This window comes from Theropithecus gelada, chromosome X (genome assembly GCF_003255815.1).
Source record: "Theropithecus gelada isolate Dixy chromosome X, Tgel_1.0, whole genome shotgun sequence".
In the NCBI taxonomy this organism is placed as follows: Eukaryota; Metazoa; Chordata; class Mammalia; order Primates; family Cercopithecidae; genus Theropithecus; species Theropithecus gelada.
In genome coordinates this window covers 44224471-44240789 of record NC_037689.1, presented here as the reverse complement: position 1 = coordinate 44240789, position 16319 = coordinate 44224471, and the positions used below count along the sequence as shown (strand labels likewise).

The window sequence follows — 16319 nt, the reverse complement described above, 5'->3', positions numbered from 1 at the left end:
AAAAAAAAAAATGAGATAAATATAAGAAGCCATTCCATTTCCTTTGTTCCCCGAGCAATAACTGACACTAGGGAATTCAAACAGATGAGGTTATGTAAGAGAGGAGTTAGCAGTAGGAGACTAAGTCATATAGGCAGAAGAATTAATTTAGAAGGCAGAATCAACAGAGATGAGGTGACAAATGGGAACAAAGTAAAATCAGAAGTCCAACTCAATGGAAAGGATGCCTCTAGTCAATCAGAGTAAAGGCACTGCTTTCATAATTGTGTCTTGGTTTTCACCAAGTATCAGGGAATCACTTGACCAAATGTGTGAGCTTAGAACAACCATGAGATGGTAATGGCAGAGAAGAGAACCATAGCAACAGTGGTGATACAACTCAGAAAAGTTAAGGCCTCCATTCGCATCTGTTTTTGTTTTTGTTTTTGTTTTTGTTTTTGTTTTTGTTTTGAGATTCTTTTTTAAGAAAGGAATTTAAGACCCATGCATTGTTCATTTCACAGATTCTATTTTGCATTACAACACAGGCAGTCATCCCAGGCTCTGTGTGGAATAATGTCTTCCTAGTGTTCCCCTTGAGAACCTACATTTGCTGCTAATGTGGGGCTGCATGTGATGGCAGCCTGCTAGTTTCCTGCTGGTGGACTAATGGCTGCAACTAAGCACTCCTTTCAAACTGTGCTGAAACCCTCGATGTGGAGATCTCTTCCTTTGAAAGCTTGTTACAATTCAAAGACTATGGAAATTAAGAGCCCATTTAAAGATTCAGCCACAAAAGCTGAAAATTATGCACTTTTAAGGACATCAGACATCTGGCAATGAATGTACAAAATGGTTTTAGGTTGGTGTTTGGGCAGAATCTCTTGAGGCTGGGAGACCAGGACCTGAGGATGTGTGGGTCTCTCTCACAGCCCAAACTCCTTGAGGGAGTGGGCCAAGGGCTTGGGTAGATCACAGCTTGGAAGTGTCGATAGTCTTTATATAAATCATGGGAATTCCTAGAAGTTCTGCCTGCTAGTAGGTACATGATTCATTACATAGAATCATACATCCTTGATAAGCTGCAAGGTAGGTGCCCTCTAAAAATGCCCTAGTCAAATAATTGCCCAATTTTGTGGTCATTCTCCAGGTCATCTGACATGGTTACCCTCTCCTAATGTAGCCCCTGGAGTCCTGGGCTACAGTGATGTGTTTTTGCTTTGTCATCAGCAGCTTCCCAAAGACTGGAAGAGTGCTAGTATTTTGTTAAGGATTTTACCATCTCTGTTCATCAAGGATATCGGTCTGTAGTTTTCTTTTTTGGTTATGTCCTTTCCTAGTTTTGGTACTAGGGTGATGCTAGCTGCATAGAATGAATTAGGGAGGGTTCCTTCTTTATCTTGTGGAATAGTGTCAAAAGGATTGGTACCAATTTTTCTTTGAAGTCTGGTAGAATTCTGCTGTGAATCCATCTGTTCCTGGGCTTTTTTTTGTTGGTGGTAATTTTTAAATTACCATTTCAATCTTGCTGCTTGTTATTGGTCTGTTCAGGCTATCTAATTCTTCCTGATTTAAGTTAGGAGGGTTGTATTTTTCCAGGAATTTATCCACCTCTTCTAGAGTTTCTAGTTTATGTGAGTGAAGGTGTTCATAGTAGCTTTGAATGATCTTTTGTATTTCAGTGGTGTCAGTTGTAATATCTCCTGTTTCGTTTCTTAGTGAGGTTATTTGGATTTTCTCCCATCTTCTCTTGGTTAATCTTGCTAATGGTCTATCAATTTTATTTATCTTTTCAAATAACCAGCTTTTTGTTTCATGTATCTTTTGTATTTTTTGTTTGTTTGTTTGTTTCAATTTCATTCAGTTCTCCTCTGATCTTTGTTATTTCCTTTCTTCTGCTGGGGTTGGCTTTGGTTTGTTCTTGTTTCTCTAGTTCCTTAAGGTGTGACCTTAGGTTGTCTCCTGTTTAGTTTCTTAGTGAGGTTATATGGATTTTCTCTCTTCTTTTCTTGATTAATCTTGCTAATGGTCTATTAATTTTATTTATCTTTTCAAATAACCAGCCTTTTGTTTCATGTATCTTTTGTATTGTTTGTTTGTTTGTTTGTTTCAATTTCATTCAGTTCTGTTCTGATCTTGGTTATTTCCTTTCTCCTGCTGGGTTTGGGTTTTTTTCTTGTTTCTCTAGTTCCTTAAGTTCTCTAGTTCCCTAGCCTTAGATTGTCTGTTTGTGCTCTTCCAGACTTTTTGATGTAGGCATTTCGGGCTATGAACTTTCCTTTCAGCACCACCTTTTCCGTATCCCAGAGGTTTTGATAGGTTATGTCATTTTTGTCATTCAGTTCGAAGAATTTTTAAATTTCCATCTTGATTTCGTTTTTGACCCAATGCTCATTCAGGAGCAGGTTATTTAATTTCCATGTATTTGCATGGTTTTGAAGGTTCCTTTTGAAGTTGATTTCCAGTTTTATTCCACTGTGGTCTGAGAGAGTTCTTGTTACGATTTCAATTTTCTTAAATTTATTGAGGCTCTTTTTGTGGTCCAATATATGCTCTGTCTTGGAGAAAGTTCCATGCACTGTTGAATAGAATGTGTATTCTGCAGTTGTTGGGTGAAATGTTCTATATATATCTGTTAAGTCCATTTCTTCCAAGGTATAGTTTAAATCCATTGTTTCTTTGTTGACTGTCTGTCTTGATGACCTGTCTTGTGCTGTCAGTGGAGTATTAAAGCCCACCGCTACTATTGTGTTGCTGTCTATCTCATTTCTTAGGTTTATTAGTAATTGTTTTATAATTTTGGGAGCTCTGGTGTTCGGTGCATGTATGTTTAGGATTATGCTATTTTCCTGTTGGGCAAGGCCTTTTACCATTATATACTGTCCCTCTTTGTCTCTTTTAACCACTGTTGCTTTAAAGTTTTGTGTGTGTGTGTGTGTGTGTGTGTGTTTTTGAGATTCAGAAATATTTTATTAGAAAAGTAATGCACATTCATTGTAACATCAGCTTTTATTTCTGTGTACCGTATGAACTTCTCAAAACCGTTCTCCAAAGTTAACCATTTAAAGCTCATTCATGTATCTTATTATGCATCCTACGACAAAGACTAGGAAGCAGGCAAGAATGACTATAAAACACAGCCTAGTTACAGAAAAGTTAATCTATTTTTACATGAAAACATTTTGAAACCAATTTTGTGTTTATTGAAGGATTTTTCTCACGCATATTATTAAAGATTTTTTTTTTCTGTCAGAGTATTAGTTTCCTAGGATTGCTATAACAAATTACCACAAACTGGGTACCTTAAAAGAGCAGAAATATATTCTGTCACCATTCTGGAGGCTAGAAGTGCAAAATCATGTTAGCAGGGTTGGCAACTCCTGGAACTCTGAGGGAGAATCTATTCCATGCATTTTTTCTATCTTCTGATGGTTGCCATGATGTATCACTCCAATCTGTGCTCTAGCTTCATGTGGCATTCTCTCTCCTGTGTCTCTATCTTCTCTTCTTTTTATTTTCCTTTTTTTTTTTTTATTTTTGAGACAGAGTCTCGTTCTCTTGCTCAGACTGGAGTGCAGTGGCGCAATCTCAGGTCACTGCAACCTCCACCTCCCGGATTCTAGTGATTCTTGTGCCTCAGCCTCCTGGGTAGCTGACATTACAGGCACACATCACCATGCCTGGCTAATAAAAATTAACTGATATTTTTAGTAGAGATGAGTTTTTGTCATATTGGCCAGGCTGGTCTTGAACTCCTGTACCTCAAGCTATTCACCCAGCTTGGCCTCCCAGAGTGCTGGGATTACAGGCGTGAGCCATCACACTGGCCATATCTTCTCTTATAAGGAACACCAGTCATGTTGGATTAAGGGCCTGCCCTGCTCCAGTATGACCTCATCTTAGCTACTTACAACCCCAATGACAGTATTTCCAAATAAGGTCACATTCTGAGGCTCTAGGAAGTACGTGAATTTTGGGGGGACACTGTTCAACCCAGTGCATTCAGTATCTGTTTAACATAAAAAATCCCACACTATACAGGATGAAAAAATGACTTATGAAATAGATGAATGATTGTTGAATATACAGATGTGATCTTTTATTTTCCAGTCACATACAGGGATAAGAATTTTGGGGGAATATGTCTCATTCACAAATATGTGTTACATGCAAAGAGAAATTTATACATTGTTCAAGTAGGATTCAGGGAATTAACCTAATTGCATTCTCTTGTTTCTATTTGAAGCATATTGTTCTCCAGATTTTTTTTTTTTTTCTAATTCTGATTTCCCTGTAGGATTGTTCAGATTTAAATAAAGCCTGTAAAGCAGAAGTAGTAAACAAGCCTGGGTACTAAAGTTAAATATTACAGAGGTAGTAAAATAAGTCTGAGGTAAATTCATGTATTTAATTCTTATCTATTTTGCCCATACAGTTATGCTGACATTTCATTCCCACCAACTTAAAATTTGTAACCATAATGGAGAATCTTTTTTCTGTATTTGAAAGAAGTTTACTGAGCAAATTGGTATAAATATGATTTCAAGGATAACTATTTAAGAGAATATTTATTTATATGTACCGTTAATCAACATGTCCCCTTCCATACCCCATGTGCCCTTTGACTAATTATCTCCAACTCATCCTTCGGGTCACAACTCAAGTATTATGTTCTCATACCTGGTTTCTGACAACAGATAAAATCCTTACTAGATGCTCTTATAGTACCATGTACGACTCGTTTGTAGTGTTTGCCACTGTGTCCAATTTATAGTGATTTTTGTGATTATATCTAACATAATTTTCCTCTACTAAACTCTATAGGATGTGGACTGTGGGCCATGTATGTTGTACTTACCTTTGCTTTTCTAATGACAAGTTCAGTACTTGCTTGATTTTGCATTTTTACTTTGCTTTCAGTTATTGCTGAATAACTGAATAAATTAGAAGTATATATTACATATAAAAAGTTGACATGTGAATTATGAATCAGTCTCATCAATTTGTTAAAGAATCTTCTACCAAGTACTCTTTTTTGAATAAACTTTTACCCTTGTTAAAGTTAGCATATCTTTGTAACACCATTAAGGAAGCATTGATTTTACTATGGTAAATAGTTTTCTATTTCAAGTAGACTTGGCTGAGTTATTTTGATTAGCTTAATTAAAAAATACAAGATTCTAATAAGAGACTTTATTACTTGCTAAAGGCATTGTGAGCTATTATTAAAATAAATACAATTGACATGAAAGATAAGTTTTGTGAAATAATTCTTTGTAAGAATTTTACATTTTTACTTGGCTATATATGAACAAAATGGCCCATATCATACTGAAAAATCCCTTGAAAATAATAGACTATAATTTGAAAAATGAAATTTTGTCAGAACACATATTTAAACTAATATTTTAAAATTTAAAATTTGTAAAAAGCCTACATTTGAGAAAACTATAGTAATTATTCACAAGTAGGGACATTAAAATTCATCCATAATCATCATTATTTGAGCCAGACAAAGGCTGTTGCAAATTGGAATATCTAAGTTCAAAATTTAGGACATGCAGGTATGATTTGACAGGTTGAGTTTACATATTTAGATAAATACAACATAGTATTATTTAAACAAAATTCCCTGGCCAGAGGAAGGATTGCATTTCAAGAGTCCAATATGATGCAGAGATTAAAGCATTTTTCCAGTCTTGAGATGCTTCTGCTCCCTGAGTGGAACTTTCTCTGTCATGGTAATATTTCCTACAGTTTCTTTTTGAGGGAAAAAAAATGCTAAATGCTATCAATTTTCAGACTGTCCCACACTTAAACCTGTATCAAGACATTCAGGAACATAACACGAGTAAAGATGAGAGAAACTGTGAGAAAAAAAATTTTGAAGAATAAGATGATGGTGACTTATAATTTGATAGTTCCTCTAAGCTTGGCTGAGCACCCTCTGGGGTTATCTTGTACATCCTGATCTTGTGGACTGAGTACCTTCTTGTGTATCAATTCCCACATTAAAGGAGCTCTTCTCATAGAGAATTCTTCCATGTTTTCATGATCTGAACCCAGTTACAATGTTTTCATCACTTGCTGTCTAACACTTAGGTTAAACTTTTCTGTCATGCTTATTCCAAGCAAAAATCTTTTGACGATGCGATCCTCTAGTGAATGGAAGGAGAGGGCAACAAGGCGACCACCAGGTCTCCGAAACTTCTGAACTGTCTTCAGTCCTGTGTAGAGTTCATTGAGCTCATTGTTCACAAATATGCGAAGAGCCTGGAAAGTCTTGGTGGCAATATGAGTAGATCGCTGTAGCAAGTCTTTTCCTGCATAAATAGCAGAGGGAGGAATTGCTCCTGCAATGATGCTGGCAAGCTGCTCAGTTCTGGTGATGGGGTAGATGCTGCGTGCTGGAGCGATTTTCTTGGCATGCTTCTCCTCCCCATATTTTCTTAGGATAGATGCAAGTGCCTGATGATCTAAAGCATTCCCAACATTAGCAGCAGTGGGCATGTCAAGGTACCTGCCAGCATCCATCCTCATGTCTAAGGGGCCGTCTTTCTGAAGGGAAAAACCTCTTTTGGGAGTATCAAGTTGCATGGAGGAACACCCAAGATCCATAAGAACTCCATCAAAAGTCCCTGGCTGCACTTCAGTTTTCATTAATAAGGCTTCATCCTGGCTGAACTGGCCCAGCATATCTCAGATTTGTTTAGGATACAACTCTGAAAGATGTTCAGCTAATGCATAAGCTGTTGTGTCTCTGTCCAAGGCATACAGAACAATATCAATATCTGACTCCTTCTGTAGAATGGCTTTTATGTGCCCTCCTGAACCAAATGTCATATCTAGAAAAGCCTGTCCTTTTTGTGGTGACCAACAATGAACAACTTCATCCACCATTACTGGAATATGTAATTTAGCCATAGTTTCAAAATCTCTATCTTGAGATCTGTTTAAATCCCGAGCTTGAGTTTGATCTGTTTGCTCCTGGGCTTCATATTCTTTATATTATTCTGCTGCAGTGTGTATGCTTTCTGGCCAGACACCTAAATTAGGTATGCCAGGTTCCAACCAACATGAAAGATATTCTTTATACATTCCACAAAAATATGGATATTGAAGCATTCTGTAGGTCAACAAATCTGAGGCACGAAGACTTCTCAGTTGGCCTCTAACTTGGGCCAGCGACTACCACTACAGTGCCGGAGAGCCTGAATTTGCCCACTTTAAAGTTTGTTTTGTATGATATAAGAATAGCTACCCCTGGTTGCTTTTGGTGTCCATTTGCATGAAATCCCTTTTTCTACCCCTTTACTTTAAGTTTATGTGAGTCCTTATGTGTTAGGTGAGTCTCCCGAGGCAGCAGATGATTGGTGAGTTCTTATCCATTCTGCAGTTCTGTGTCTTTTAAGTGGAGCATTTAGGCCATTTACATTCAATGATAGTATTGAAATGTGAAGTACCATTGCTTCCATTGTGCTCTTTGTTGCCTGTGTACTTTGGTTTTTTGTTTTTTGCTTTTATATTTTCATTTTATAGGCCCTGTGTTATTTATGCTTTAAAGAGGTTCTGTCTTGATGTGTTTACAGGATTTGTTTCAAGATATAGAACTGCTTTTAGCAGTTCTTGTAGTGGTGGTTTGGTAATGGTGAATTCTCTCAGCATTTGTTTGTCTGAAAACGACTGTATCTTTCCTCCATGTACGTTACTCAGTTTCACTGGATACAAAATTTTTGGCTGATACTTGTTTTGTTTGAGGAAGCTGAAGATAGGTCCCCAATCCCTTCTTGCTTATTAAGTTTCTGCTGAGAAATCTGCTGTTAATCTGATAGGATTTCCTTTACAGGTTACCTGGTGCTTCTGTCTCACAGCTCTAGATTCTTTCCTTCGTCTTAAATTTGGATAACCTGATGACAGTGTGCCCAGGTGAAGATATCTTTGTGCTTCTTGTATTTGGATGTCTAGGTCTCTTGCAAGGCCAGGGAAGTTTTCCTTGATTATTCCCCCAAATATGTTTTTCAGGCTTTCAGAATTCTCTTCTTTCTCAGGTACATCGATTGTTCTTAGGTTTGGTCATTTAACATAATCCCAGACTTCTTGGAGGCTTTGTTCATATTTTCTTACTCTTTTTTCTTTGTTGGATTGGGTTAATTCGAAGATCTTGTCTTCAAGCTCTGAATTTATTTGTTCTACTTGTTCAATTCTATTACTGAGACTTTCCAGAGCATTTTGCATTTCTAAAAGTGTGTCAACAGTTTTCTGATTTTTTATTTTTTATTTTTCCTTAAGCTGTCTATTTCCATGAATATTTCTCCCTTTACTTCTTGTATCATTTTTTGGATTTCCTTGCTTTGGGCTTCACCTTTCTCTGGTCCCTCCCTAATTAGCTTAATAACTAACCTCCTGAATTCTTTCTGGAATTCAGGAACGTGTTTTCTGGTTCCTTCTCATTTGGGTAGGCTCTGTCAGAGGGAAGGTCTAGGGCTGAAGGCTGTTGTTCAGATTCTTTTGTCCCATGGGGTGTTCCCTTGATGTAGTACTCTCTCTCTTTTCCTATAGATGTGGCTTCCTGTGAACTGAACTGCAGTGATTGTTGTCTCTCTTCTGGGTCTAGCCAGCCAGCAAGTCTACCTGACTCCGGGCTGGTACCAGGGTTTGTCTGCACAGAATCCTGTGATGCGAACCGTCTGTGGATCTCTCAGCCAGCACCTGTTCCAGTGGAGGTGGTGGAGGGTGTAATGGACTCCGTGAGGTTCCTTAGCTTTAGTGGTTTAATGCTCTATTTTTGTGCTGGTTGGCCTCCTGCCAGGAGGTGGCGCTTTCCAGAAAGCATCAGCTGTAGTAGTGTGGAGAGGAACCAGCAGTAGTTGGGGCCCTAGAACTCCCAAGATTATGTGCCCTTTGCTTTCCACTACCAGGGTGGATAGGGAAGAATCATCATGTAGAGGCAGGGCTAGGCATGTCTGAGCTCAGACTCTCCTTGGGTGGGTCTTGCTGCAGCTGCTGTGGGGGAAGGGGGTTAGATCCCCAGGCCACTGGAGTTGTGTACCTAGGAGGACTATGGCTGCCTCTGCTGAGTCATGCAGGTTATCAGGGATGTGGGGGAAAGCCAACAGTCACAGGCCTCATGCAGCTCCCAAGCAAACTGAAGGGCCAGTCTCACTCCCACTGTACCCCCCACCAACAGCCCCAAGTCTATTTCCAGGTGGAGGGCAAGATGGGTTTGAAAACTTGCCCCAGGCTATCTGCCTCCCAGCTGTGAGAGAAAAGGGCTTTAGTTCTTCCTCTGCCTGTGAAGTCTGCATACCCAATTTGTGCCCTGCCCCGAATTCTGGCCAGGAGGCTTCTCGTCTCGTTCAAATTGTTACAAAGTTCAGCTAGAGAATTCTTTCCCCCTGTGGAGTTTTACCCCCTGTTCCTCTGGCCACCCTCCCAATGGATCCCTGTGGTGCCAGGCAGGAATGGGCTGCTTGGGGACCCAGTGAGCTCCCAGGGCCTGTCTGCTGCTTCCTCTACCCTTGTATTTCACTCCTCTCTCTAACTTGACTCAGCTCCAGGTAAAGTCAGAAACTTCTCCTGCAAACAGATCTTCAGCTTCTCCAGTGGGGGTGTGTATTTGGGAGAGGCAGTCTCCCTTTCCCATCTCCACAACTGGGGCACTCACAGTATTTGGGGTGTCTCTCGGGCCCTGCAGGAGCAGTCCATTTTCCTTCAGAGGGTCTATGGGTCTTCTTGGGATTGCTGGTTTCTTCTTGCAGTGGATCTGGAGCTAAAATTCACAATGCAAGCCTCCGCATGCTGGTCTGTCTGGAGCTGCAATCTAGTCCTGCCTCCCGTCTGCCATGATCCCCTGAATCACCAAGAAAGAATTTAGTATCAATTATTGGCCTACAGTATAAACTCCTTGAGATCAGAGACAACCTTTTTGTTCTCAATGTCTAGCACCTAATGTTAATCCTCTCAATTATTCTTAAACTATTGAATGGGATATGATGCCTCTCCTAAGGATCTTTGCAATTAAAACCTTATCTCTAAATAGAATGAAAGATTTAATCTCCTAATAAAGACATTACAAGGGAAGTGGGGCATAGAAGGTATTTTTTGCAGAACATCCTTCCAGTATTCCTGAAAAAAATATCACATTGGTTGACTTTCTTGTCTGAACATGAAGCAGGTTAGAGTGCTGGAAGCAGATCTGGTGAGAGGAACCCATCAGTCCTCCTCCCCTGAGAGGTGAGCATTGGCAGTAAAGAGATGGGCACATTCAAATGGTATGAGTTTAACGAAGGACTATTAAAAGGAACCCAACAATAGATAATCAAGTATTCTGGGAATAGCATATAAAGGAGCTGTTACGACTCTCATGCCTGAAAAGACAAGGGCACAGGCAATCTAACAGGAGTTGTAGCCTTCAGTAGAGGCAGCCAACCCACAATGACTGGGCAGGGAGGGAGATGAGGGAATAAAAACCCTGATCTCATTCTCCTCTCCTCCTACCTACCTAGCTCTTCCTGGGGCTTCACTGACCAAAATCAACTAGGAGCTAAAAAGTAAGGGAACCCATAGGAGCAGACCAATAAGAATCAACCTGCTAGGACAGAGCAGGATGGAAAAAAGCAGAAGGTGGACCTGGAGTGGCAGATGGAAAGGATCCAGCCTTCTACTGAAATAGCTCGCTGACAAGCATGACAACTTCCATGCAAGCTTTGGCAGGACAAGCCCAGTTCTGACCCCTGATTCCAAAATCTGTTCACCTCTGGTCTCCACAGGTCTGCCCTCATGAGAGTAAGAGCAAGAGTCACCATACCTAGGAGAAAATTATCAGAGTTTAATGTTTATTTCAAAGCCACAAAAAAGCACCTCTACTTTATCCAAGCTTTGCCTGAGGTGGGAAATGTTGTATTTTAAAGCCTTGATTTAAGTAAGAAAGTCTGTCCACTCCCAAAACTGAATGATGTGGATGGCTGATTCCACGGTCCTGCCCACAGCCCAGTCACATCTCAACCCACCTGAAAGTTTCCAAGCTCTTTAAAATGACCACGTCTGCTGGGTTCCAGGTCTATAGGCTCCTTTCTGTGAAGACAAAAGAACTTAGCTGTCTTGTAAGATTGGAATAATCTTTTGAAGCAGCAGCATTCTGGTGGAGAACAATAACTTCCCATAGCTTCTTGCAAGTGCAGCTTGCTGGAAAGAAATAGTGTTCCCCACCCGCCTGCACCCCCCGCCCCCTGCCCAGAGGGCTTTATGAGAAAACAAACTGGAAAGATCTGTTGGAGCCACAAAAGCAGATTCTCTTTCTCCTTCTTTTCTCCTTTATATCTTATTTTACTTTAGCCATAAAACACGCATCGGATTGTAGAAATTCAAGCCCATCTCAGCTTGAATGAGGCCAATTTCCGTGCTGATGAAATAGTTGACAGCAATGCAGGCTTGTTCATTCTTCACTGAAATGGGTTCCCCACCAAAATTCACAAGAATATACCAAGAATCTAATGAAATAAAAGTTTTTAGAAATCCCTTTGAAAAATATACCAGAATAATCAAAGATTCTATATTAGTAAAAGGCCTTAATAGTACCCTTTTGTATATAAATGTAGTCCTCCTTGCTTGGGAACCAACTGTCAAAAGACCATAAGTTTCAAAAGAATGGGTTTAAGATAAGCCAATATGATGTCAAATTTTGTGGAGTCCAGATGGTTCTGTCAAGCTTGTCTTTGGCTGCTTGGCTTGTGGGGATTTTTCTTCTGAGAACTAAATAAACGTGGGTGGTAGAAACATAGCTAGCAACCTAAGAAATACACATGAATCACTGTAGTAAATGTTTCAGAGTATGTGCCCATTCTGAGCTCCACTTCATCAATCCTCCTCCCCCTGAGAAGTGAGACCCTGAAGCCACGTCATTGCCATGTCTCCACCACTTGTTGACCACAGCTAATTGGACCAAAAGTAGATACTTAACTCAGAAAAACCAATTCAGAATCTATACTGTCAGAAAAAAAAAAAAAAAAAAAAAGTCTTTCATCATTTGGTATTGGGACACAGAAAGGTCAGTAAAACTACCTATAGGCAGTCATCCTATAAACTGATAGAAACTTGACTAAAGGCCACCATTTAGAGGCAGCTATGACATTCCATACATAAACATGGCAGAAGAATCAGCCTTGAGGAATAAAAAAAAAAATGAAGCCACTAATAGAGATTAGAAGATATAAAAGACCATATACTCCAAAGAGAGATATGAATACGGATAGGAGAGGTCTGTCTTGAATTATGTTGACTTTCCAGGTCCTGTTTCCAGTCCCTACTGAGGCCTGATTGTAGGTATTGCCCTTAAGATCTTGGAGATATCCTTGTATCTGTTCAAGAAATACCTCCTTTTGCTTAACCCACTTTGGATTTTACCATCAAAATTATTTGTGGACATAATTAACTCTGGAAAATGCAAATCAGTCATCTCAGGGCTTTAGCTTCCAGAAGCAATATCATGTAGGCACAGGGATTCCCAAAAAAGTGTTGAGCCTGGTTCTCTAACATCAGGATGGAGTATGTTAAAGGGAATTTTTCTACAGGATTGAAGGAGACAGGATGATTGGCAGTCCATCCACAGAAGATGGAGTTACATGAGGCAGCTATTAATTCCCTGGCACTGGTAGGTGGGTAGGGTATGTTAGGGGCAGGGATTCTTCAAGGGACTTGCTTCCTTACTCTGTTTTTTTTCAATGCTTTACACTCAGCAGAACCCCAAGACGTGTGTTTACATTTTGCTGTCACCCGTAGCATTGCCTGTTTTATGCATCAACCTGATCTTCATGTTAACCATACCAAGCTTATGATGTTGTACTGACCCTACCGAATCACACTTGTTTAATTCGGCAAAGATAAAAACATTAAAGTTAACTTTAAAGCAATGCCTTATAAAATATGTAACATTTCCTTAAAAATGACACAATGTACTTTTATTTTTCAAAGCTCTTGTTTGTTGTTGATGTAACATCTCCAGGTAGTGATAAATTTTGGGTTATGTGCCCTATTTCAAAAGGCTTCTTACGTATTCTATGTTCTCCCTATAGAAATCCCATGAGTCTGGAAGCGCAGGCATTAATAAACTTATTTAAATGGAAAAAGTGAGGCCCAGTAAGTCAAATGCAGCTACCCAATGTTTTTCAGCTAATATGTGAATGAGTAGGGACACAAATTCAGAAGTTGTAACTCGGAAACCTATATTCTTTCCACTATAGAAGAAGTGTAGAATTCTGAAAAATGTCTAAAATGCAGTCTTTATTGTGGGAACCTATTTAACATGGGTTCTCACTACAGTGTTTCTAGTTAATAAAACATGAGAGTAAGACTATATCTGACTCGTTCATACATTCCTAGCACCTAGAAGAATATGGAATATGTGAAAGGTGTGTGACTTGGGGTGGGCCTGCCAGAAGCAAACTCTGAAATAAGGATTCATGTGAAAATGAATTATTAGGAGGTGTTCTCAGGAAACCAATAGGGATCTAAGGAAATGAGACTAGGAAGGGAAGGAAATCAAGCAAGGATAGTACATTAATTCCCAAGGATAGTAACTTTGAGTCAATGCCATAGGCAAGTTCTGGAGAGAGTCTAGGTCACACCTCAGAGTGGTCCCCATAAGGGGAAACTGACTGCAGCATTTATTTCTTCCTACCTATCAATCATTTTTTAAGGGATGCGCACAGAGGAATGTAAATTTCCAGGCACTTTTAGTTATTCAGGTGAAATGGGCCTTTGTCAGCTTGAGGGCAAATCTTTGACAATGCAACATAGACGCTGGCTTTCGAGAGTAACAGCACACCAGGATTCATGTGCACAAAAATGAAAAAGGGGTCCAAGGAAATATGAACAGCAACAGCACAATGATGGCATCTGGCACAGTGTTCAATAAATAGTTGTTGAATGAAAGAAATTGAGGAAGGAAGGATGAAAAAAGGCAGGAAGGAAGGGAGAAAAGATGTAGTATTATCTAAATATCCTGGCAACATTTGGAGATAGATACATTTTTCTCCATTTTTCTGATGAAGTAACTGAAGCTCAGAATGGTTACAAACTTTGCTGAGGTAACACAGCTTGTAATAGTAGAGGCAAAATGCAAGCATGTCTACCTAGCTCCAAAGCCTCTGTACTTTCACTGCTCTATCACGTCGAACTGTCATTCACATGCTGCCTGACCTCCATAGAAACTGCCTGACCACCTTTTTTAACCCACCAAGAGTCCACTGTCTTGGGTGAAAATCTGGATCATTTTGTAGCATCCACATACCTTTGTCCCAAGCACACATCTTCTCTTGTGCCCTAAGATCTTGTCCATTTGAAACAGGATTAGAAAAAAGTTGGACATACAGATGTTCAGATAAAAAGTGTTGACACCATTCCCTATGCAAAAACAATGAAAGATGCCAAGGCCTAATGAAGAGTCCAGTCTCCTGAAATCTCCTGGCATTTTCAGCAGACTGCAGTTTTCTGAGAATGTCTGTGTTTTCCAGAGCATGTCTGCTCAGAATGTATGAGCCAAAACCTCCTAGGGATTTTCCATCAGTTGTTTATATTGTGCCTGGATCTACTCAAATGAGTTTATTATAAATAAGATAGAGCGATGGTATTTTTTCATGAATTGAGACTGAAAATTGGTTTTAAATATTGTTTTCAGCTCTAGACTAACTATAAATGGCATTTAGACTGATTGCACTATTAGCAGGTAAAGGGTGCTGAGTTTTAAGGGATTACAACCTGATTTAATATAATTATGAAACCAAATTATAATTAGAGGGGTTTGGTAGGAGGTTATAAGAAGCAGCTATTTCCTTTTTTGTATAATACTAAAACATATCCTATTAAACAGACAATTTTCTTTCAAAAGAAGAGAAAGGAAATTGAATTTTAAATGTTCCCAGGCTTAGTGCTCTACTTGTGGCATTAACCAGCCTCTGCTTTCCTCTAGGATTCTTCTATCTTTCTCCACCAGTCTCCATCACATCCATCCAATCTGTCTCATTAAACATCCTAACCACCCTCTTAACTTTAATTTCAAAACAGGACTAAACTAAGGCTGATAAGAGGTCATTGGGTCTATTAAGGGTATTCTTTAGGGCAAAACTGTGAAATCAGATTGAATTTCATCTTTACCTTCCTGTCTTGTGCCTTCTTAACCTTTCAGTGCCCCCCTCATCCCCCACCAAGTTTCCAGAGTGGTCATACCGTGAAGAATTGATGATTGATAATCACTTAAGTTGTGGAGCTGTTTCAAAGCCACTGCCTTTTACAGTAGACCAAAATTAATAAATAAATAATGTTTAACCTAAAAGGGGCTTCCTGAAGCTTCACAAAGCAGTCCACATAAAGTATGATCTAGTTCACTTGATGGGCTATGTAAACTAAGATAATGCCTGCCTTGACAACTCTTTTTAATAAGAAATTTAACCTCCCCATAATAGAGAAAATACAACCTTAGCACAGATGATTACTCCACAGAACTATATCTCTGTTAATCTCCCCTCTGGACATCAAGGTAACCTCAGCTTTGTCCTAGATGACACACAGCTGACCACAGAAATATAAATCCCAGACAGCCCAGCATAGTTCAGAAAAAACATTCAACCTGTAAACTCATGAGGAGTCTACCTGAGTCTCCTCATGGCTCAACAAATGGAGGTTGTTTTAAGCAACTTAGCTTTAGAGTGGTTTGTTATGCGGCAGTAGCTAACTGATTCAGGACTAGTACCTCATCATGTATAAGCTAACATTATACAGAGCATATACAAAAAAAGAAGTACCCTGGAAGAAAGACAGATGATCTTAGACTATAACTATGTGAATAAACACACACACACACACACACACACACACACACACACACACACACCCCATGATACACTGTATTCCTTTACTATTTGATCCAACAAACATGAAAAGGATAGGTTTAGACACTGCTCATAATTTATGAAAATTAATGCCATGGTTTGGATACTTTGGCCCTGCCAAGTCTCATGTTGAAATCTGATCACCAGTGTTGCTGGTAGGGCCTGATGGGAGGTATTTGGATCCTGGGAGCAGATCCCTCATGAATGACTTGGTGCCATTCTCTCAGAGGAGTGAGTTCTCACTCTAAGTTCCTGTGAGAACCAGTTGTTGAAAAGAGCCTGACACCTCTCTCTCTGTGTGTCTCTCTCTCTCCCTGCTATGTGATCTCTACATGCCAGCTCCCCTTTGCCTTCCATCATGAGTGGAAGCACCATCATGAATGGAAGCAACTTAAGCCCCTCACCAGATGCGGATTCTGGTGCCATGCTTCTTGTACAACCTTCAGAACTGTGAGC

The 16319-nt window shown here is 39.6% G+C and overlaps 1 long non-coding RNA gene and 1 pseudogene across 1 annotated transcript in view; both read right to left on the bottom strand.

Annotated features, from left to right (window-relative positions):
* LOC112616326 overlaps nucleotides 1–14497 on the bottom strand; it is a 60193-nt gene extending 45696 nt beyond the window's left edge. The window contains exon 1 of the long non-coding RNA XR_003117612.1: nucleotides 14267–14497. This is a non-coding gene — a long non-coding RNA (uncharacterized LOC112616326). The remainder of the gene's footprint in view (nucleotides 1–14266) is intronic.
* On the bottom strand, nucleotides 5887–7104 carry LOC112616325 (annotated as a pseudogene).
* Nucleotides 14498–16319: the final 1822 nt, after the last annotated feature.